Here is a 23,452-nt window from a genome sequence, read left to right as displayed (position 1 = left end):
ATATAAGTTTAAAAAAGGAAAATAAAAACTGTGATGTTTCACTCAATCTGTTTTCCCTTTTGGATATCTTCTCACAGCTAGAGGGGGGTATTGTAAACAGACAATCTGTGATAGTCCCTCCACTTTCCAGAAGTGGCACTCTTGCTGTCCCTAGAGTTAGTTACCAATTTTTCTTCAGTCTGGACTGATAGTGGAGATTAGGGTGATTACATAATGACACACACATTTGAAGTTAAAAATTTTCTGGGTTGTTAGGCCACATCATATCTCTTCAAACAATCGAAATTTTGACCCCTGTGCTGGGAACATCTTCAGGATCTTCTAGTGTCCACTATAGACCGAGCACTGTGCTCAATCTGTAGCAGACACCAGAATATCCTGAAGAAGTTCCCAGCACAGGGTTCGAAACATCATTTATTTGAAGAATGGCCTAATAACTAGAATTGTTCACATTTTCAAAAATATCGGGAAACCAATACTTCGATATTTAAAAAAATATGATTATTGGCTCTCAGTATATAAAAAAAAGTACTGATATATTGATGGAAAAAATATTGATGTACATGCCTATAAAAATATTGGCTGCACATTTTAGACAAACTACCAATTTTAGAGCTGTAAGTTTAAGTATTGATTTGTTATCAGATATTCTGTACATCAACAAGCTAGCAGCCTGCCTATCTTTCTTAGAGCAAGAATTGAATGGAAAACAATGCAAGTTCATGCTTGGCAATAACCACTTTGCTAACAGTCATAACTGCATGGAAGTGGCACAATAAAAGGTGTCAGATGGGTCCGTTGTTTGGTTTTGTCACACATCAGATTTTTCTGGAACACTTCATGTCTGCTTATCTGTTTTCTTTTTAAATGCCAGCAACCTAGGAATTGTAGTGTCAAAATTGTGTGGTGAAGTTGTGAGTGCACCCTGGAAATTCTAAGTTCAGAGTAGTAGTGGTCGCGCTGGGGCCTCTCGGTGGTCCGGGGCTCGTCAGCGGCTGCACAATGGCCGGACCACATGGTTCAGTGGCCGCATGGCTGGGAACTCCATGGTGATGCTATGGCAATGAAGGAGACATGCCGGGAGTGCCAAAGATGGCGGACTTTGTGAAACCTTAATGGCAGGCATTTCATAGTTCATATAGAAATTAACAGTAAGTAGCCAGATGAATCATAATAGCTCAAAAAGAAACATGTACTTTACCATTATTTGCACAACAATTCTGAAGGTATAATCAGATTTTAGTTTAATGTTTAGTATCTGTCTGTAAATTATACAAGTAACACTCAGCAACGAATTTCCAAAATCTAAACTGTTCATCCGATTTTGTCAATCGACGTGTCTTTAGAAAGCTATTAGTGTAAACCTAAATTGGTATGAATTACAGGCATGTAACTTGAATAGTACAGGAGTTATTGGAGGTCAAAGTGGCAGATTACTATCAATCGTATTGGGCCATAAGTACGCCACAGTTCCAGCATGCTTATAAATACATATGTTCTTCTATGTCTTTGTTTATATCTGATATATCCTTTTCATGAAGAAATTGGTTTTAGAAAGCACAGAGACATTAGGCTGCTGGCCTACCTCTTGTTTCTATTCCTTTTATATATGTTTATTTGGTTTGTTTGTGTATTTAATAATGAGTGTTAGAGCATGTTTATGGTCCATCTGTAGGAATATTTATTTAATTTCAAGTCATTTAAATTTAAATCCCTATTTCGAATGTGTTTCAATATGTTTGTGAGTGTACATTGGCTTGGAGACATGGAGGGAGCACTCTAGCCAATCACAGTGATCGTTCCAAAAAGGACACGTGGAGAGACTGGCATTTTCTGGGGAGGACACGGGGGAGTGCTGAACAGGGCGGCATGAGGGTCAGTCACACAGGACATGGGAGGTGCTGGATGTGAGGACGCGGCGGATGTACTGTCGCAGGAGAGATTGAAGTGTGGAGAGGTTTGCGAGTGGTTGCGAGAGATAGAAATACTTCAGAGTGCCGACTTGTGCACTTGTGAGATTTCCGTGGCTTCTACAGTGAAGACGTAGTGTGTGTTTAGAAGTGAATATCTTGCGAGCTATGTTGTTGTTCATAACTAATTATGTGCAGTAGGAATCTATTGTTTCCCTGTTATTCAACTTATATTTTATTTAAAAGCTGGACGATCAACACCAATAAGTGTTTGCAGAAATATACTGCATTCTCAAAAGTACTCCTACTATTGTACTCATCATTTAAAGTCATTAAGATAGAACATGCAGATTTTATTTAACTGCAATCTTTCATGTATAAATTTCTACGTTACATTCACAGTTGCCGAGTGATAGGGACCTATGACCATTCGATTCATGTGTATATTCATATTGTATAATGTAGACTCAGCAGTATTTGGCTTGTAATGCGGCAACTATGTATCCCAGCCCCTAGACAACGAAACCAGCCAAAACTTTTAATATTTCAACTTTGAGTTGAAGGGCACATAGTTGAGGGCCACCACAGCATCATTTCATTTTTTTGATAGCCCGCTAAGCTAAACATTGCTGTTTCTGTTGATAGCACTGAGCACCCATCATGTCAGCATTTCCCCTCACACATCTCCGCCCATTGCAAAGACCAATCCTGTCATTTAGATTTTTGTTCACCATTTTCAGCAAGTATTTTTGAAGAGTGCTGATGTGAAGAAATAGCACACTAGTTGCATTAAAATTGTTTCTAACACAACTGGTGTGCTGTTTCTTTACATCAGAAATCTTGTTATTCCATTCACACCACCAACCCCCAGTGCAATCAGACTTCTTTTTTGCCACATATACTTGCTTCACACAGACAAAGAGAAAATTTGCATTTAATGAAAGCTCAAAAAGTAGTAAGACTCCTTCGCACAGTGAATGTAAAATTATGTTCTACTACAATTTCAAAAGAACACCAAATATGTGCCAAAAACTGTGAAAAAAATTTAATATAAAATGGAAATATCGGCACTCGATGTTGCCATTTTGATATTGATATATCGGGGGGAAAAATATCGCCAATGGAAATTCAGAGGGTATCTCATGTACCGAAGGCTCAGAAGGAAATGTTTAGATACATGGATACTGTGGAGTACAAAGTGGTCAGTTGTTTTAAAAACAGTCTTATAAGTTCAGTCACAATACATATACACAAATATTTAATAATCTTTTGAGGGAAATTATTTAAGGAGAACAACTTTAGTCACACAATGAGGCATAAAGACAATTTTATTCTTCCCACAAGGGGCACACTGAATGAAATTATATTACAAGCCCCCACGAAATATTTAACAGATTAATACAAAAAGTCAGTATGAATCTAGATCCTTGAATAAGAAGGCTACAGGATATTCTTGGGGATAAACGCTACTCTTGAGCAGATAAATACTGTCAAGATGAACTGATGATTTGAGCAAGATGTGACTTACTAATTTATTACTGTTTTGTTGATCCCATCATGAAGTGGACTCTTCAGAAATGTGTGCTAGAGTGTGGTGATACCGCTCTAAAGAGTAGCCTGAGGTCTAGGTTTGAATGAAATTTGATCTATGTTTGTCACTGCAAAGTTTCCTATGTATTTACCACATGCCATTATGATTTGGGAACACTGCTTTGTGGTTCAGCTATTTCCAGTTTTGGTATGAATCCGTTGTAGTTAACATTCACTCCACATTTAACACACTCTTCTCTATAAATAACTGAAACAGCAAGATAGTCAAACATTATACATACCACAGGAATCTGTCTCTCTCTTTATAGATTTGTGTGCATGTGTGTACACGCACGTGAGGGATGGGGGATGGAAAAATATAAAAGGTGACCACTATGTAACTGGTGATTTTGCTCTCCCCTCCCCCGTTCCCCCTCCTAACATATTTACTGTGGTAACAGACTGATCTACAGTGCAGCCAGAATCAAGGTTAGGTTGAAGGATGATAATATGGCAAAGTCAACGAACACAAATACCAAATAAAGATTGTGGTAGGAGTGTGACCTAAACTGTGGCCTAATGTTCACTTTTTTACCATACTGAAATGTGCTTTTCATCATTCAGTTTTGCAAGTTTAATTCCAAAAACATATATTAGATAATTGGCAAGTCACTGAAGAGTATTTCGTATTGTGTACATAATCATAAACATACTACAAAAAATGCAATGGGGTCCATTCTATAACTTTTACCAAAAAATAAAATTTTTACAACTCAATTGCTCACCTGGAAAAAATCAGAATTACTATGTCATTTCAGTTGCCGAAAGCACAGAGTGAGATCAGCGTAAATGATTTCGTAGTTGTGAATGCAGCTTGTGCAGCCATAAATCCGAGACAAATTACGTTTGCACACAGTATGTGGACAGAGCAGTCTTAAATACTTTTGCATGGAAAATGTTTTGTTGCAGTGTATGCAAAGGGTGTTTCTATATTAGAGATGGAAAGTTGCTACTCACCATTTAGCAGAGATGCTGAGTCGCGATAGGCACAACGAAAAGATTCATGCAATTATAGCTTTCGGCCATTAAGGCCTCTGTCAGCAATAGACACACATACACACACGCGCACATACACACTCATGCAAACACAACTTGCACACGTCTGCAGTCTCAGACAACTGAAACCACATAGTTGTCTGAGACTGCAGGCATGTGTGCAAGTTGCATTTCCATGTGTTCCTGTCTGTATGTGTGTGTATTGCTGACAAAGGCCTTCATGGCCAAAAGCTATAATTGTGTGAATCTTTTTGTTGTGCCTATCCTGACTCAGCATCTCCGCTATACTGTGAGTAGCAGCTTTCCTTCTCTAACATTGTTACATTCTATTCTGGATTTTCCAAAGGGTATTTCTAATGTTTACAAAGAGTAAGGGAACTTTTGCAAATAAACATCTAAAATTGTTGGCCAAAATGCTCCTCAAAATTCAGACTATTTTAAAAACTTTACTAGGTGCAATTGGTACATTATAATTTACACACTAGTATAATAGGCTTAATATTGAAAACGTAATTGTTAATCTATTGCTTACCTGCCCAAGACTGGAACTTCAACATCTTTCATTAGCCAGGACTTGTGGTGGTATTCAGGAATACTCACGGCTGTGAAAGGAGTCTGAATGTTTACATGTGCTCAGAAATGGTAAAAATCAAATTGCCAGACATTCCTGCATCTACCCGTGAACAATCATCGGGTCAGGGGAAGGGTCTGATTTCACCAGACTGCTTTGACCCATAACAGAATCTGTTGTCATGTGACATCATTGAGGCATGACCTGTTAGATATGGATTGTTTTTGCATAGTGCATGTTGGAGTAAGCAGGGCACACTCCAGTGTGTGGTGTTTGTTTGTAAACTGTTTGTGAGTGATGTTAATGCAGTGTTGACTCTAGAGCTGCATGTTACTCAATGTTGTGGGATTTTTTTTCTATGGCAGTATGTTATTGTAGAGTTGTTAGTTATTGGCTACAGATTTATTTTTGGTTTTGAAATTGTTAGTTTGTTGTGTTGATAATGGTTTGAATGTCATTCATTTAAATTTTCTTTGGTACTATCTGTAGATGCAATAACAAAGTTTACTAGTCATCAGGTGGTTATTGTTGTGTGCAGCAATATGGTGTATACAATTAAAGTTCTACAGTTATATAGCCATGTGGCAGAATGTCGGCAGTGCCATTGGCACAAGTCCCTTCTCAAACCAGAGACAAGTGTATGCACCAATGTTTGCAGTGTGTGATTGCCTCACTCAACAAAATACATTTAATCCTGAATTAAAATCATATATGTGTTGGGCAGGGGGGTGGGGGGAGGGAGGTGGAAGGCGGAGGTCCTTGGTATTGTTGTTTTCCCTTGAGCTATGTAGGTCAAAAGAATTTTTTTTTATTTATAATTTTTTTTCTCTAGCTCCAATGAAAAATTCGACTCCAGATTTTTTTATGGTTTTTACTTGCGAGGATTTCGTGTTTGTTATTTTTTGGTACTGTTTGTTTTAGAATGGTGACACTTTCGCAATATATTAAGCTTGGCCCCACCTAAGAGCCCCTACTTATCACCCGATTATTTTCATTATATTGCTGCAGTGAAGTATTTCGCATGTTTGTTGGTATTTAGTGACTTTATGGTTGCTACATTTCATGCGCAGGGAATAGGAGTGTTCGCCACCTTGATGAAGTCACTTGTCAAAGCAGACGGGCGGAATCGGACACTTCCATATTGCCCAATCATTATATGCTGCATCAAATACTTCTTCGTACAGGACGGACAAAAGTTCTTGTTTGCTGATTGGCTATGCACGACAGTAAAGACCGCATTTCCTGATTGGCTGAAAAGGCATATTAATGATTATAAGGAAATTTAGACTTTCTCGCAGAATTTCGGAGATGAAGTCTTCTCTGGTTATCGACCGAGTCAAGACGTTGTTCTGCCGCAACGTTTAAAGAAGTTTCCTACTTGCCATTTTCAGGCTTGAAAACGTCTTCTTTAACATACACGTCATTACTTTCAGTCAATCAAGCAATCAGGGAACAAGCGCTAATGTACGTAGACGCCACCCTCTGAAAACGATACACGTCCCCAACGGCCAAAACTGGACATGTACACGTCATACTGACGTCACGGCAAAGTGTTACCGAGGTGAATCTAGCGTCCCCAAAAAAAATTTATTGTGTGGGTGATGGCAGATGATAACGACGGAGGCACACGAGATGGCAGCAACTGCCGAATACAGTGCGAGACCACGCAAAGGCAGGCACGGCTTGGTTACGTTGCGTTGCTACGAGATGGCGCGCGTAGTTCGCACGGAACGAGTCAGCAACAACTCAATGGCGCCGCATCAGTCGACAGTCGTTGGTGAAGTCTCAACGCATACGAATGCGCCATGGTATTGCTGCATCGTCTACTTTACAGAAAGCATTGTGACGTCCCTTTCAGACACAGCAACCAGCGCAACTACTATCTAGGTGTTGGTGACCATCACAAGGTCTCAGTTAAAAAAATATTTTCGTGCTGTGCAGCTCTCTCGTTTTCTATGTCTACATACATCCTCTGCTACCTGTGAGGTGTGTGGCAGAGGGCGTTTTGTTACAGACATTATACACGAAAAAGTGACGAATCAATAGCAGAATTCGTCCTTTCATGGATATGACGTATTATTCACTTTGCAAAGAAGCCATTAAACGAAATGCAATATTAGAGGTCTGACGAACTATCCGTAACACATTGCATACGGTAATGTTATTTTTTTACAGTCACTTGGCGGTAAACTTGTCTGGAGCAGGAGCAGTATAATGAAAGACATCACACAGATGTTCAATCATACCTGTGAAAATTTGCTTGCGGTCCACCTGGATAACAAGTAAAAAAGGCGTCAACGCATAGATAAATAAAAAAACAAACTTCAACCTACATTGCCCTTTGAACGCTCTGTCACTGTGTTGACTTAAAATACTGTAGCTCATTTTGCATATTTTCAGTCCCTGTTGTCGTGTGGAATTACCAGCTGGTTACAATTGAAGTTCAGCTATTCGTGGATGTCCAGTGTGGGCTGCAATAATCGTATGGCAGCGAAAGTTGCTTGACACGCTAATGTGTTCATGTGGAACCGATTTACGCTGGAAAAAATTCAGTTCCAATTTTGGCCACCAGGTGCAAATCCGGTGCTGTACAGTATCTTGTAGACACCTCCTGTGCTCATATTGCACGAACTGCGGAAGTGCAGTTAACAATAAAATCAACATTATGCCTTCCTCGCTTGTGTGACCTTTTCTGACTACATCCTGTTCCTAATCTATGACATATGGCCACATTTCTTGCATTCACTGTGCCAGGTTTGCGCCTGGTGGCCAAAATTGGAAGTAATTTTTCTCTAGTGTAAATCAGTTCCACATTAACACATTAGGATATCTAGCAACTTTCGTGACCATACGATAATTAAAGACCCTCGTAATACTCGCAGGTAGGGGGGAGGGGGGTACTTTGGCACACTTTTTAAAAATATTGTAATCTAGTCAATTACTTCACATTTTAAAATTTTGAAAAAAATTTTGTGCTGTTTTTAATGATTTCTTCTACCAGATTCTACAAATGCTTTACATTTTTCTGTTAAACTGTACTCAAAAACTTATGTCTCATTAATAGATGTCACTTTACACAATGAATATTTTCAACTTCAAGACGTTACTTATACATTGATATCTCTTTGAAAAGTATGTTGTGAGTAGAAGTCAACAATAATTAATGAATTATGCATTTTTCAATTTTTTTTTGGGGGGGGGGAGGGGGGGGGAGGGGGGAGGTTGGGCATGATGTACCCCCTGCTTGATACTAAATATTAATGAAAATGTGTTGACGTTGCTCCGAGTGTGCTGTAAGATATTTTAACGTTCTGGACCCTACTAACAAACACACAGTGCCACGTAAAAAAGTATCTTCTTAATATAAGTCAACGACAGTTAATGAATTTAGCTGTTTCAAAATTTTGTTTTAGGTTGGGCATTAAGTACTTCCCCCTCCCTTCCTTGATAATGCGCGTTATGAAAAATGCGTTGATATTTATATGGTTAGCTATAACCACCCGGTATCTTCTGAGGCAGTGTACGAAAAGATTTATTGCTGGTAGGAATCGTAATGACTAGCGTGTAAAATAGATAACTCCACACATTGTGAAGGTCTTTTAGACATTCGAATTACTACACAAACGCAGTAAATTCACGCCTTAACGGTTTCTGTTGCCGACAATAAAAATCACTTTCAGCTGAACTGTTGTATACACAGTCACAACACAAAATTAATTTTCCTGTAGACTTTGCTCCCTTGTTTAGGATTCACAACGAATTTATTTACTAAGGTCACAAGATTTTCAACATGCTCTCCTCTAAGAAACAGCAAGAAATTGGGAACCCCAATCAAGTAAAAAGGTAATTAAAAATATACCTCATTAATCACTTTTTCACAAATTATCTGCCGGCCGCGGTGACCGAGCGGTTCTAGGCGCTTCAGTCTGGAACAGCTGCGTCTGCTACGGTCGCAGGTTCGAATCCTGCCTCGGGCATGGATGTGGGTGATGTCCTTAGGTTAGTTAGGTTTAAGTACTTCTCAGTTCTAGGGGACTTATGACCTCAGATGTTGAGTCCCATAGTGCTCAGAGACATTTGAACCATTTTGAACAAATTATCTGAATAACATTAATGAATATTGAATAGGTGCTTGGCATAACATGGTAGCAGTATCAAATAGGGAATTTTAAAGAGCATTTTTAAAAGGTGTTTCCTGTTTAGCTCTAATTAAGTGAATATCTAGATTCGAGGATTGAAAAGTTTTGTTGACTAAATGCCATGAAGAAGTGTCTGCTAAAAAGCTATGTTCAAATATTGATGTAATTTAAACAGGATTCAGTATTTACAGATGTAAAAAAGTATTTCCTTTGTATAGTAACATTGCAGTCAAGTAAATATTAAGCTATCCATTCATACTATAAAAATGGATGTATGTGTGCACGTTCCACATCTCCTAAGCCACTGGACCGATTTCAAACATACTTGGTACACACATCCCTTAGTATGAGGCAATAAGGTGAAAGAATGAGATTGCAGCGGAGTGTGCGCTGATTTGAAACTTCGTGGCAGATTAAAACTGTGTGCCTGACCGAGACTCGAACTCGGGACCTTTGCCTTTCGCAGGCAAGTGCTCGACCGTCTGAGCTACCCACGCGCAACTCACATCGCGTCCTCACCACTGTAGTTTTGCCAGTACCTTATCTCCTACCTTCTAAACTTCACAGAAGCAGGCGAGCCTCTGGATAGGGTCGGAGATTTTCTCCGCTCAGGGACTGGGTTTGGTGTTGTCACCACGCCGGCACGGTGGTTCAGCATGTTCGGTCAGAGGGATAGCTGCTCTCTGTAACAAAAAAACAAACGGATCTACGCTGCACTTGAGCAAGCGGCAAAGGACGTCCCCCCGAACAAATACAACGATTAGTTACGAACAAAATGAGAGTCGGTCAAAGGGTTCGCGGCTCTCTGCAAAAAAAAAAAAAAAAAAAAAAAAAAAAAAAAAAAAAAAAAAAAAAAAAAGAGTTAATGGATCAATGATGAACTTAAACAAGCTTCATGGGACGTCCGCACCGAACGAACAAAATGAGGCTAAAAAATAAAAAAAGACGGTAGAACACTTGCCCGCGAAAGGCAAAGGTCCCGAGTTCGAGTCTCGGTCCGGCACACAGTTTTAATCCACCAGGAAGTTTCAAGAAGAAGAAACTATAGTTTCGGAAGTATAGCATCATAAACAATGACATGCCTGAATAATTGCCTCACCATGCATGATGTTTGAATTTATTACTTTTATGATACGATGTTTACAGCATACAGGGTGTTTCAAAATGAATATACGGTTTTTAAAGCTTTGTTACATTTATTATATTTGTTGTGGTGGTCTTCAGTCCAGAGACTGGTTTGATGCACCTCTTCATGCTACTCTATCCTGTGCAGGGTTCTTCATCTCCCAGTACTTACTGCAACCTACATCTTTCAGAATCTGTTTAGTGTATTCATCTCTTGGTCTCCCTCTACGCTTTTTACCCTCCACGCTGCCCTCCAATACTAAACCGGTCATCCCTTGATTCCGCAGAATATGCCCTACCAACCGATCCCTTCTTCTAGTCAAGTTGTGCCACAAATTTCTCTTCTCTCCAATTCTATTCAGTACCTCCTCATTAGTTATGTGATCTACCCATCTAATCTTCAGCATTCTTCTGTAGCACCACATTTCGAAAGCTTCTATTCTCTTCTTGTCTAAACTATTTATCGTCCATGTTTCACTTCCATACATGGCTACACTCCATACAAATACTTTCAGAAACGACTTCCTGACACTTAAATCCATACACGATGTTAACAAATTTCTCTTCTTCAGAAACGCTTTCCTTGCCATTGCCAGTTTACATTTTATATCCTCTCTACTTCGACCATCATCAGTTATTTTGCTCCCGAAATAGCAAAACTCCTTTACTACTTTAAGTGTCTCATTTCCTAATCTAATTCCCTCAGTATCACCCGACTTAATTCGACTACATTCCACTATCCTCGATTTGCTTTTGTTGGTGTTCATCTTATATCCTCCTTTGAAAACACTACCCATTACGTTCAACTGCTCTTCCAAGGCCTTTGCTGTCTCTGACAGAATTACAATGTCATCAGCGAACCTCAAAGTTTTTATTTCTTCTCCATGGATTTTAATTTCTACTCCGAATATTTCTTTTGTTACCTTTACTGCTTGCTCAATATACAGATTGAATAACATCGGGGAGAGGGTACAACCCTGTCTCACTCCCTTCCCGACCACTGCTTCCCTTTGATGCCCCTCGACTCTTATAACTACCATCTGGTTTCTGTACAAATTGTAAATAGTCATTCGTCCCTTGTATTTTACCTCTGCCACCTTAAGAATACGAAAGAGAGTATTCCAGTATTGTCAAAAGCTTTCTCTAAATCTACAAATGCTAGAAGCGTAGGTTTCCCTTTCCTTAATCTTTCTTCTAAGATAAGTCGTAAAGTCAGAATTGCCTCACGTGTTCCAACATTTCTACGGAATCCAAACTGATCTTCCCCGAGGTCGGCTTCTACCAGTTTTTCCATTCGTCTGTAAGGAATTCGCGCTAGTATATTGCAGCTGTGACTTATTAAACTGATAGTTCGGTAATTTTCACATCTGTCAACACCTGCTTTCTTTGGGATTGGGATTATTATATTCTTCTTGAAGTCTGAGTGTATTTCGCCTGTCTCATACATCTTGCTCACCAGATGGTAGAGTTTTGTCAGGACTGGCTCTCCCAAGGCCGTCAGTAGTTCTAATGGAATGTTGTCTACTCCCGGGGCCTTGTTTCGACTCAGGTCTTTCAGTGCTCTGGCAAACTCTTCACGCAATATCGTATCTCCCAATTCATCTTCATCTACATCCTCTTCCATTTGCATAATATTGTCCTCAAGTACATCGCCTTTGTATAGACCCTCTGTATACTCCTTCCACCTTTCTGCTTTCCCTTCTTTGCTGAGAACTGGGTTTCCATCTGAGCTCTTGATATTCATACAAGTGTTTCTCTTTTCTCCAAAGGTCTCTTTAATTTTCCTTTAGGCAGTATCTATGTTACCCCTAGTGAGATATGCCTCTACATCCTTACATTTGTTGTCTAGCTGCTTAGCCATTTTGCACTTCGTGTCGATCTCATATTTGAGACATTCACTAACGGAAGAAAAATCGCAACACCAAGAAGGACTTATGCGACATAAACGAAAGTTCGTAGACGTGGTTCTGCACCTGAAAGATGTCTACGAAAATTCCGCGCCAGATGCATAAGACTGGCGCTAGTAGCGCCCCTGTGAGAATTCAAATCAGGTTTGCTTTAAATACACGCTACAACGTCGTGACCGTTTGTTACCTTTGAGATCGGACGCACAAGAAGGTGGATGTCCCTTCTATGATACTGCAGAAAGATTTGGCAGGAATGTAGCCACGACTGCTAGCAGCGGTGGCCTCGAGAATGTACGGCCACAAAAAACCGGCCTCCGGACGGTCATGTGGCACTTACCTGGAGGGAAGTTGGGCGTATGGCTCTGGTGCATCGTACTGCGTCTGCAGCAGCAATTTGAGAAGCAGTTGGCACCGCAGTGACACAACGAAATGTTACAAATCGGTTACTTCAAGGCCAGCTGCGAGCCAGACGCCCTGTAGCGTACGTTCCACAGACTCCAAACCGCCGCCATTTGCGACTTCAGTGGTGTCAAGTGAGAGCTCATTGGAGGGCAGAGTGGTCGTCTGTTGTGTTTTCCGATGAAAGCTGGTTCTGCCTCGGTGCCAATGATTGTAATGGGTTCGTTAGGAGGAGGCCAGTTTAGGGACTGCAACCAATCTGTCTGCTTGCTATACTCTCTTCATCATACGTATAAGCCTGATGTAAACAAGCACAAACGCGATGACTGGTCAGGAGACGTCGCACACGGTCACTGCTGTTGTGTCCGGCCCCGGTAGCTGAATTCGTGTTCGGTCTGAAGGCTGCTCGCCCTCTGTAATAGAAAAAGTGAGAGAAGGAATCAACGATCAAGTTGAACGGATGTCTTGTGACGTCCGCCCAGACCAAACGCAACGAACAATAAAAAAAATAAAAAAACCCGGCACGGTAGCTCAGCGTGTTCGGTCAGAGAACTGGTTGGCCTCTGTAATAAAAAACTGAGTGGAAGGATCAACATACGAACTTGACTGGATGTCATGTGACGTACGCAACGACCAAACACAACGATCAAAAACGAACACAATGAAAAGAAGAAAAAAAAAATGGTCAGCGTGACGGATTGTCAATCCTCTGGGCCCGGGTTCGATTCCCGGCTGGGTCGGGGAATTTTCTCCGCCCCGGGACTGGGTGTTGTGCTGTCCTCCTCCTCCCCCCCTCCTCCTCCTCCTCCTCCTCCTCATCATCATCATCCTATCATCCTCATCGACTGCAGGTCACCGAAGTGGCGTCAAATTGACAGACCGGCACCCGGCGAATGATCTGCCCGACGGGGAGCCCTAGCCATACTATTAAATAAATAAACTGGTGTTGTTACTGCAAGTAGGTGCTACTTATGTATGAGGTATCTAATTACTAAGTTACGTTACATGAAACTTTAAGACATTGTAATGTATTAACAGCCATCAACGTTTTTCTTAATCACTCTTTAGTTACATATTTTTTATTTCAAAAATCGTGTACACTCACAGTCTGTGTACTGTAGTGCTCTGACTGTCGCGCTGTTAATACGCAGTATGAAAATGGCTGAGGCTGTTTCCTGTTTCGTAGTGAAACACGCGTTTGAAAAACTGTTAAAAAATGCCGAGAAATGGGTTATTCTTAATGTTCTTCATAAATATTACAGAAAAAATCAGCTTCGAAGTTTTCCAAGGGACTGTGTTTGATATAGTTGATATGCAAATACATAGTGGATGTATAGCAGAGTCGGTAATGTTGTAGAATAAGTTATATCATCAAATTCGAAACGTCCTACGGAAGACGTTGTTACCAATAATTACGAAAGACCCTCGTCCTAGTGCAGGTTGTGGATCGTTGGTTCAAGTCTCGCCATAGTTACCTAATTTTTTCGTTCAATTTGAAATACCTACATCTCGTAATTGTAAAATTCGTCCTCGGTTTTTATGAATAATGCACGTCTTCTTGTTTCTAATTACATATTGCACGCGGAATTCCTGTTTTCATTTCAAAAATATAAATTCTTAATTATCGATATTTTATGAAAGACTGTTAACAAAGACTGCTTAAATCAAGAAAACATAACAACTCATGCCCGCATCTCGTGTTCGTGCGGTAGCGTTCTCGCTTCTCACGCCCGGGTTCCCGGGTTCGATTCCCGGCGGGGTCAGGGATTTTCTCTGCCTCGTGATGGCTGGGTGTTGTGTGATGTCCTTAGGTTAGTTAGGTTTAAGTAGTTCTAAGTTCTAGGGGACTGATGACCATAGATGTTAAGTCCTATAGTGCTCAGAGCCATTTAGAGCCATAACAACTCAATTTTTAGGTCAAGAATGAAAGACCAAATACTCTTTATGTGGGCTACGTCCATTGTTTTATACCACACGAACAAGAAGTGTCGTAGAAACATGAAAAACAATCATTTTCACAGCACCGAGCACACAATACAAATGTTGCATTTTTACATTTGCCACTGTACCATTAGAATATGAATCCTACAGAACTGATCTGGAAACAAGTTAAGGGATTTGGCCCGAGAAATAACAAGAATTAATTAAGCTGCTAGACGTACTGGAACTAACGCACGCACCTTTTTCACATGTCACTGCCGAACGGTGGCGGGATATGTTGTTGTGGTCTTCAGTCCAGAGACTGGTTTGATGCAGTTCTCCATGCTACTCTAGCCTGTGCAAGCTTCTTCATTCCCAGTACCTACTGCAACCTACATTAAAAAAAAAAGTTTTACATCACCTCGGTTCCGAGAGTTCCACAACCTGTACATAAAATTGGAATAGAGCTCAACATAAACATCGTTACCGCTCTTTTTATTGCTCATGAAAACAACACACTGCATGTTGTACCACCATACAGCGAGATCTTCAGAGGTGGTGGTTCAGATTGCTGTACACATCGGTGCCTCTAATACACAGTAGCACTTCCTCTTGCATTGATGCCTGCCTGTATTCGTCGTGGCATACTATCTACAAGTTCATCAAGGCACTGTTGGTCCAGATTGTCCCACCTCAACGGCGGTTCGGCTAGATCCCTCAAGAGTGGTTGGTGGGTCACGTCGTCCACAAACAGTCCTCTTCAATCTGTCCCAGGCATGTTTGGTAGGGTTCATGTCTGGAGAACATGCTGGCCACTCTAGTCGAGCGGTGTCGTTACCCTGCAGGAAGACATTTACAAGATGTGCACGATGGAAGCGCGAATTGTCGTCCACGAAGATAAATGCCTCGGCAATATGCTGCCGATATGGTTGCACTATCGGTCGGAGGATGGCATTCATGTATCGTACAGCCGTTACGGCGCCTTCCGTGACCACCAGCGGCGTACGTCGGCCCCACATAATGCCACCCCAAATCAGCAGGGAAACCTCCACCTTGCTGCACTCGCTGGACAGTGTGTCTAATGCGATCATCCCGACCGGGTTGCCTCCAGTCTCCGACGATTGTCTGGTTGAAGGCATATGCGACATTCATCGGTGAAGAGAACGTGATGCCAATCCTGAGCGGTCCCTTTGGCACGTTATTGGGCCCATCTGTACCGCACAGCATGGTGCCGTGTGGTTGCAAAGATGGACCTCGCCATGGACGTCGGGAGTTGTGCAACATGCAGCCAGTTGCACACAGTTTGAGTCGTAACACGACGCCCTGTGGCTGCACGAAAAGCATTATTCAACATGGTGGCGTTGCTGTCAGGGTTCCTCCGTAGGTAGCGGTCATCCACTGCAGTAGCAGCCTTGGGCGGCCTGGGCGAGGCATGCCATCGACAGTTCCTGTCTGTCTGTATCTCCATGTCCGAACAATATAGCTTTGGTTCACTCGGAGACGCCTGGACACTTCCGTTATTGAGAGCTCTCTCTGGCACAAAGTAGCAATGCGGACGCAGTATTGGCCGGTATTGACCGTCTCGGTATGGTTGAACTACAGACAACACGAGCCGTGTACCCCCTTCCTGGTGGAGTGACTGGAACTGATCGGCTGACGGAACCCCTCCGTCTAATAGGCGCTGCTCACGCATGGTTGTTTACATCTTTGAGCGGGTTTAGTGACTTCTCTGAACAGTCAAAGGGACTGTGTCTGAGGTACAACATCCACAATCAACGTCTTCCTTCAGGAGTTCTTGGAACCGGGGTGAGGCAAAACTTTTTTTGATGTGTGTAGAAAGGTACACCATGAAAGAAGCGGAGAAGATGCTGCGCCTGGGTCGCTTAGAGGATTCTGTTGTTTATCGACTCGTTATCAACGTGGCAGATGACAGTTCCTGAACTGACATTTGTTTCTCAGATTCGGATAAGGAAGAAGCTAAGAGGTTACCCGCTACGGTCGCATGTTCGAATCCTGCCTCGGGCATGCATATGTGTAATGTCCTTAGGTTAGTTATGTTTTAGTTCTAAGTTCTAGGGGACTGATGACCTCAGATGTTAAGTCCCATAGTGCTCAGAACCGTTTGGACCATTAAGAGGCTACCAGACAACTGTAATTAATACTTGTGGTGTCACCGCCAGACACCACACTTGCTAGGTGGTAGCCTTTAAATCGGCCGCGGTCCGTTAGTATACGTCGGACCCGCGTGTCGCTAACTGTCAGTGATTGCAGACCGAGCGCCGCCACACGGCAGGTCTAGAGAGACGTCCTAGCACTCGCCCCAGTTGTACAGCCGACTTTGCTAGGAAAGGTTCACTGACAAATACGCTCTCATTTGCCGAGACGATAGTTAGCATAGCCTTCAGCTACGTCAATTGCTACGACCTAGCAAGGCGCCATATCATTTGATATTTATCTTGTGAAGCATGTACAGTCAAGAGCGATGTACACCAATTATGGATTAAAGTTAAGTATTCTACCAGCTACGTACCTTTTTTATTAGACTCAACTCCTATAACTGTTCCAGACCTCACGCCAGCCTGCGTGAGCTTAAACGCGTGCCTTTCGGCTACCAGTCATAGTGGATTGGCTGTCGGGCCAGTCCACTACAATACTTTCAGTGACTTCAGTATTCTACAGTACGGTGAAACCCCTGCAGTACGCTATTGCATTACACAAACCTCGCCCACAAAAAGTGCCCTGCATTTAAGCTAGGAATTTTCATCACTCTTTTTTGTAATTAGAGTACTATGTTAGGGGACGACAAGAGCATTTTATGCTTTCCGTCTGGTCACCAAAGAAGCGTGCAGTAGTGCTGGAGTTTTGCCGAATATTATTTCATTCTCTTTAAAAATTAAATGACATTCGAAGCTATATTGTTTCTCTGCTCGACTGTTTTTTACGTGTGAATTGCAATTTCTCACATCACTGCAGGTTAGCTGGACCATCTGGTTGGTCAGTGCTGTCCAAGTTAAATACGCCGATAAAGCTGTCCCGCATTATCGCTCAATCTATGTTGTGGGTGTAACACAGCATAAAACGTATCCTTACGATCGTACTTGACTGTACTGGACACGGTTTGGCTTCCGTTCCACGTGCAACGAAAACCAATGAGATTGAAGTAAACGCAGAAGAATACATGGCATAATGTTAACATAGTGTGTATCCTTATGATGAACAGAGTATAGACACACTGGGAGATTTTCTCCGCTCAGGGTCTGAGTATTGTGTTGTCCACGCACCTATACTGCGTGAGTCTGCAGCAGACTAACAGATGCACATGCGGGGAACATACTGTCTTCTTCTGCGGACAACGCACGAACGTAAAACACACAGTACACATAAATCGCCTGAACACACAGAACGAACTATATGCCAATATACGCGACCCGCAAAGGTGGACTGAACTCAACAAACTAACGGACGAAATCTCGAAGATCCAACAGATAGAATACTTGCGAAACAGACCCTACCGAAGGCAAGTCGGTCCAAACAGACGTCACGATACCCAGGAGGACACAGATATGATTAGCACCACGGGTGATGAAGAAGAAACAGATACAGACCAGGGCACCAACACAGATATTGAAGCGTCCAGCGCGGATGATCCATAGTGTCAACCAAGTCAAATTCAAAGAACAGAGTGGAACAACCGACAAGAGGTGAACAAGTCACACACAATCCTAAAAACAGATTGCACCTTATATGTAAATAGTTAACAGCATCTCCATGTCTAATAAGAGCTTAAAGCTGGGTACCTCTTCAAGGGACCTACACCTTCCGTTAAGAGGCAGCGCACAGTCTGGATGGAAGGATCTTAATTGTGGTCCCTCTCTTTTGAGCCCAACCCGACGGATACCTGTGGTAGATCGGGGAAAACCACCGTTCAGGTCGTGTTGTCGGTGGGGCCGGGAGGTGCTTGCGCCTGATGTACTCTGCTAGGAGCCTTGTAGGCTCAACACAAACCGTTAGCGTCATTACCTTATTACTTTTACCACAAGTACCCTTTCATTAGCAACTTTGAGCCAAGCACAAAATCAGTTACCTCTCTATTGTATATCGTAAATAGTTTAGCAGGCTGGACCTGGAGGTCTTAGTCTGTTTCTAGCTTTAACGTACCCCAATCTCTTCTAGTTAAGTTAGTTTTTAGGATGGTAGATGTTAAAGGCATGGTGAGCGACGGCCAGCGTCTTGAGGGTCATTCCAAGACCCGGGCCGCCGCCCACAACCAGGTGACGGGCAATATTATACCTATCCCTTCTCTATTCCGTTCTCTCCCTTCCTTCTTTCTAAATATTTAATTTCGTTTTGTTTATTAATATTTTACTTGATTTTGTATTAGTTATAAGTTTTTCTAATGCTGCACACAAAAAAAGAAGATATCAAATGGATCTAAACAGAACCCGCCTCCACGCGGCGGGACACGGGCAACGGTGTGACTGGTGACGGGAGCCGGTGTGGTGTTACTTTCAGTCACTCCGGACCCCGGACCCAGTCACAGCGGCTAAATGCCAACATACGACCCACCACAAGAAATTAGACGGTGGGTCATAAAATATAAGCAGCTAGGGAAAAAAAAAATTTCCTAATCATCATGATTTCATCCCCATCGACGCTCAAGTCGCCGAAGTGGCGTCAAATCGAAAGACTTGCACCCGGCGAACGGTCTACCCGACGTGAGGCCCCAGGTCACACATTTTTACCCTGACTGTAAATTTGTACATCAATCCGGTGACTGATCTACTGTGCTGTCACGCATGAACAGAATTTCACGGGGTGTTTTCCAACAGGATAACGCACGCCCACATACCGGTGTTGTAACCCAACATGCTCTACAGTTTGTCGATATGTTGCCTTGGCCTGCTCGATCTCCAGATCCGTCCCCGATAGAGCACAAATGGGACACCACCAGATGACACATCCAGAGTCATCCACAACCAGCCTTAACCGACCCTGTACTGACCGACCAAGCAACGGCTTATCTCGGCCTTACGTTTGTGTGTAATCTTGCACTGTAAATCACTTACGTACGCCACATACACAAATGTCATTACTCTACAATATTTATTTCTTGGTATTTTCTGGCAGTGTATCTGAGTGACAGATTTCATTACAGAATCAGTATATGGGAAGCAGTAGCTAGTATTCTTCCCAAACAGGCCTTTTCAGGATGTTCTTCGATTCACAGCACAAATAATTCGTATTACGTGTTTCTGGACTCGGAAAACCATAGCTTGGTATGATGTGTTACCCTGAAGTGCACAACAACAACAACGATAACAACAACGCCGGCCGGGGTGGCCGTGCGGTTCTAGGCGCTACAGTCTGGAAACGCGCGACCGCTACGGTCGCAGGTTCGAATCCTGCCTCGGGCATGGATGTGTGTGATGTCCTTAAGTTAGTTAAGGTTTAAGTAGTTCTAAGTTCTAGGGGACTGATGACCTCAGAAGTTAAGTCCCATGGTGCTCAAAGCCATTTGAACCATTTGATAACAACAACGACAACATCATTATTATTATTATTATTATTATTATTATTATTATTATTATTATTATTATTATTATTATATAGATCCTAGCGATCTGTAACACGTTAGAAGGAGCAGTCTATATCTGGAATGTGTGAAGAGATGAGAAAGTAACAGTTCGTGAAATCCCCCAGAATCCACTTCGAATCCGCATCTGCGTAAAAAGCCGAAACAGTTTTGTGATCATACAAATAATATTTGCCGACCAGCAGGAAAATTTTTCCTTTTTAGCTTTATTGCATTACTGTCATGCTCTGTCAGCCACTGACGTAGGATTCAGTTAATCTTTCCAACCTGTTGGTGGTCAGTGCTTGTAAATAAAAAAAGAAAGAACGGACAAATGCGAGTAGGGTTCCGTACAAATGTAATTATGTCTGTAGATAGTTCGTCTACAGTATTTAATGACTAAGTTTTCCAGAATGAAATTTTCACTCTACAGCGGAGTGTGCGCTGATATGAAACTTCCTAGCAGATGAAAAGTGTGTGCCGGACCGAGGCTCGAACTCGGGACCTTTGCTCTACCAACTGAGCTACCCACGCACAACTCACGCCCCGGCCCCACAGCTTTAATTCTGCCAATACCTCGTCTCCTACCTTCCAAACTTCACAGAAGCTCCAGTTTCCAAGTATGTGACATACATGGCCGTAGCTTTTGGTTGCATTGACGTAGAAGCTTGCAGTTTTTACTTCGTGACGTAAATTTCAACTTCATACGTCTACCTGTTCCTGAGAAAAAGTGTTTTGAACAGACGGACGCACAGACATACGATCTGATAACAAATGACAAAACATTTTATTGCCGTGTGATACAATTACAAATTAACAATTTTCGGATATTTTCCTTTACTTGTACTGTGAAACTTTGCTTCCAGTCAAATTTCATAATTCTAGGCAGCGGGAAATACCCCTTACGTTTGTCGAGTGAATTTGCGAGTCTCTAAATACGTGACATAAATGGCAGTATCTGTTGATTGCATTAGCTCAGATTTTTCATGCCGCCAAGGGATCGAAAAGCTTATTATGTGACATAAATTTCAACGTGGTATCTCTCCCCTTTCCTGACAAAAATAAGTCTTTAACAGGCGTACACACATACAGACAGACAGGCAGTGATCCTATTTGGGGTCCGTTTTTACTGATGGAAGTAAGGAAGCCTAAAAATGTAGCTTTATTGTAATATTGTGGCAATACATGTATCGTTTCTTTTTTCTTTTTTTTAATTCCCTTCCTCCTCTCTGCGCCTAGCGACCCAGGCCACGCGCTGGTGGAAAAAAACGGGGCCACAAATAGCTAATCTCCGCGCTGGGGTATTGCCTTCCGAAGCGCTGCACGAATATAAGAAATGATGCCCTCGTGAGAGAACTCACCGGTTCTCTCGCGAGCTGGCAAACTTGCGGAATCTCCAGATTAATAAGACGCCGGCCCGCAGTAATAGGAAACTACGAGAAGCCACCCAGGCGCGACTGCGGTCCAGGATGTGCTGATGCCCCGTAATCTCGGAAGAAGCACGCATCACCAGTTCCGCTCCCCTCGCACCCCAGTTCCACATCTGCCCGCCAATTTATCTTTTTTTTTTTTCTCTCTCTCTTTCACGCTCAGGTACCCGCGCCTTCTCAATGGACAATGAGCTCACCCTCGATTTCTTACAGTCAGATCTTCCAAGTACACATATTCGTCCCAACGCACACGATCGTAGTTGGTGCGATTACGCGGGCTGTTTTTTACAATAATATTTGGCCGCAATAGAGTTGCTGTCAACATTGCTGCAATGTGGCTGCAATACAGGGTGAAAAGTATTTAAACCGACAAACTCTGGGAGGTTGTAGGGGACATCAAAACAAATATTTTTCCCTAATGTCATTTTTCCCTATGAGGAGTTTTTAAACCGGTAGAGGAATATTTCTCTAGTGGCAAATTAATTAAACCGACAAACACTTTTCCATTTTTTTATGACCAAGAGACAACACATTAACACAACCCAATTTCAATTAAATTAGATTTTCAAAAATGCCTCCATTGACACGTAAACAAAGGTTACACCGTCAAATCATGTTCTGTCTGACACGGGCAAAAACCCCAGGAGTATCCTGAATTGTTCCTGCTGCTGCTGCTGCCACTATCCGGGCAACCAGATCCTCTTCTGATGCAACAGGAGTTGCGTAAACAAGGTTGCGCATCTCTCCCCACAGCCGGCCGCGGTGGTCTCGCGGTTCTAGGCGCGCAGTCCGGAACCGCGCGACTGCTACGGTCGCAGGTTCGAATCCTGCCTCGGGCATGGATGTGTGTGATGTCCTTAGGTTTTTGTGTGGGGAGAGATTCAAATGGCTCTGAGCACTATGGAACTTAACAGCTGTGGTCATCAGTCCCCTAGAACCGTGCCAACGACCTCGCCGCAGTGGTAACACCGGTTCCCGTCAGATCACCGAAGTCAAGCGCTGTCGGGCTGGGCTAGCAGTTGGATGGGTGACCATCCTGTCTGCCGAGCGCTGTTGGCAAGCTGTGTGCACTCAGCACTTGTGAGACAAACTGAGGAGCTACTTGATTGAGAAGTAGCGGCTCCGGTCTAGTAAACTGACATACAGCCGGGAGAGCGGTGTGCTGACCACATGCCTCTCCATATCCGCATCCAGTGACGCCTGTGGGCTGAGGATGACACGGCGGCCGGTCGGTACCGTTGGGCCTTCCAAGACCTGTTCGGACGGAGTTTAGTTTTTTTTAGCCACCTGTTTTGTTACACTGAGTTTGTTGTGTACATCAGACGAGAACTCGACAAACGAGCGAACTATGAATCTCATAAATGTGATTCATCTGCGACCAGAGCTATCGGACGTCAAACGTAATTCATACTGAGTAGGCTGAGATATCAGACTGCGATATATGTTTGACCAGCCGATATTGTTTTCTTTCCCTTTAAGTCATCAGTCTTTAGTTATTCCCTGATGTCTTAAACGGTGTCCTACCATCTTGTCCCTTCTTCTTATCAGTGTTTCCCATTATATTCCTTTCCTCGCCGATTCTGTGCAGAACAACCGCATACTTTATCCGTGCCCCAAACGTACATTCTTCGAAAAGTCTTCCTCAGACTCAGGTCTTCATTTATTGCTATTAGATTTCTTCTGTCCAGGAATACACTCGTTGCTTGTGCTGGTCTGTTTTTCATCTCCTCCTTGCTCCGTCCATCATGCGCCATTTTGCTGCCTGGGCAGCAGAATTCTTTAACTTCGTGAGCCGCAATCCTGATGTTAAGTTTCACGCTATTTTCATTTCAGCTACTTCTCACTACTTTCGATTTTCTTGGATTTACTTTCTCCCCATATTCTGTACTCGTT

At 42.6% G+C, this 23,452-nt stretch overlaps 1 pseudogene; it reads left to right on the top strand.

Moving 5' to 3' along the window:
* Window positions 1–22,500: 22,500 nt before the first annotated feature.
* On the top strand, window positions 22,501–22,618 carry LOC124719168 (annotated as a pseudogene).
* The last annotated feature ends 834 nt before the right edge of the window (window positions 22,619–23,452 follow it).

The sequence above is a fragment of the Schistocerca piceifrons genome, chromosome 10 (assembly GCF_021461385.2).
Source record: "Schistocerca piceifrons isolate TAMUIC-IGC-003096 chromosome 10, iqSchPice1.1, whole genome shotgun sequence".
NCBI lineage: Eukaryota > Metazoa > Arthropoda > Insecta > Orthoptera > Acrididae > Schistocerca > Schistocerca piceifrons.
The sequence above is the reverse complement of the archived record's forward strand: the minus strand, read 5'-3'. Positions and strand labels throughout refer to the sequence as shown.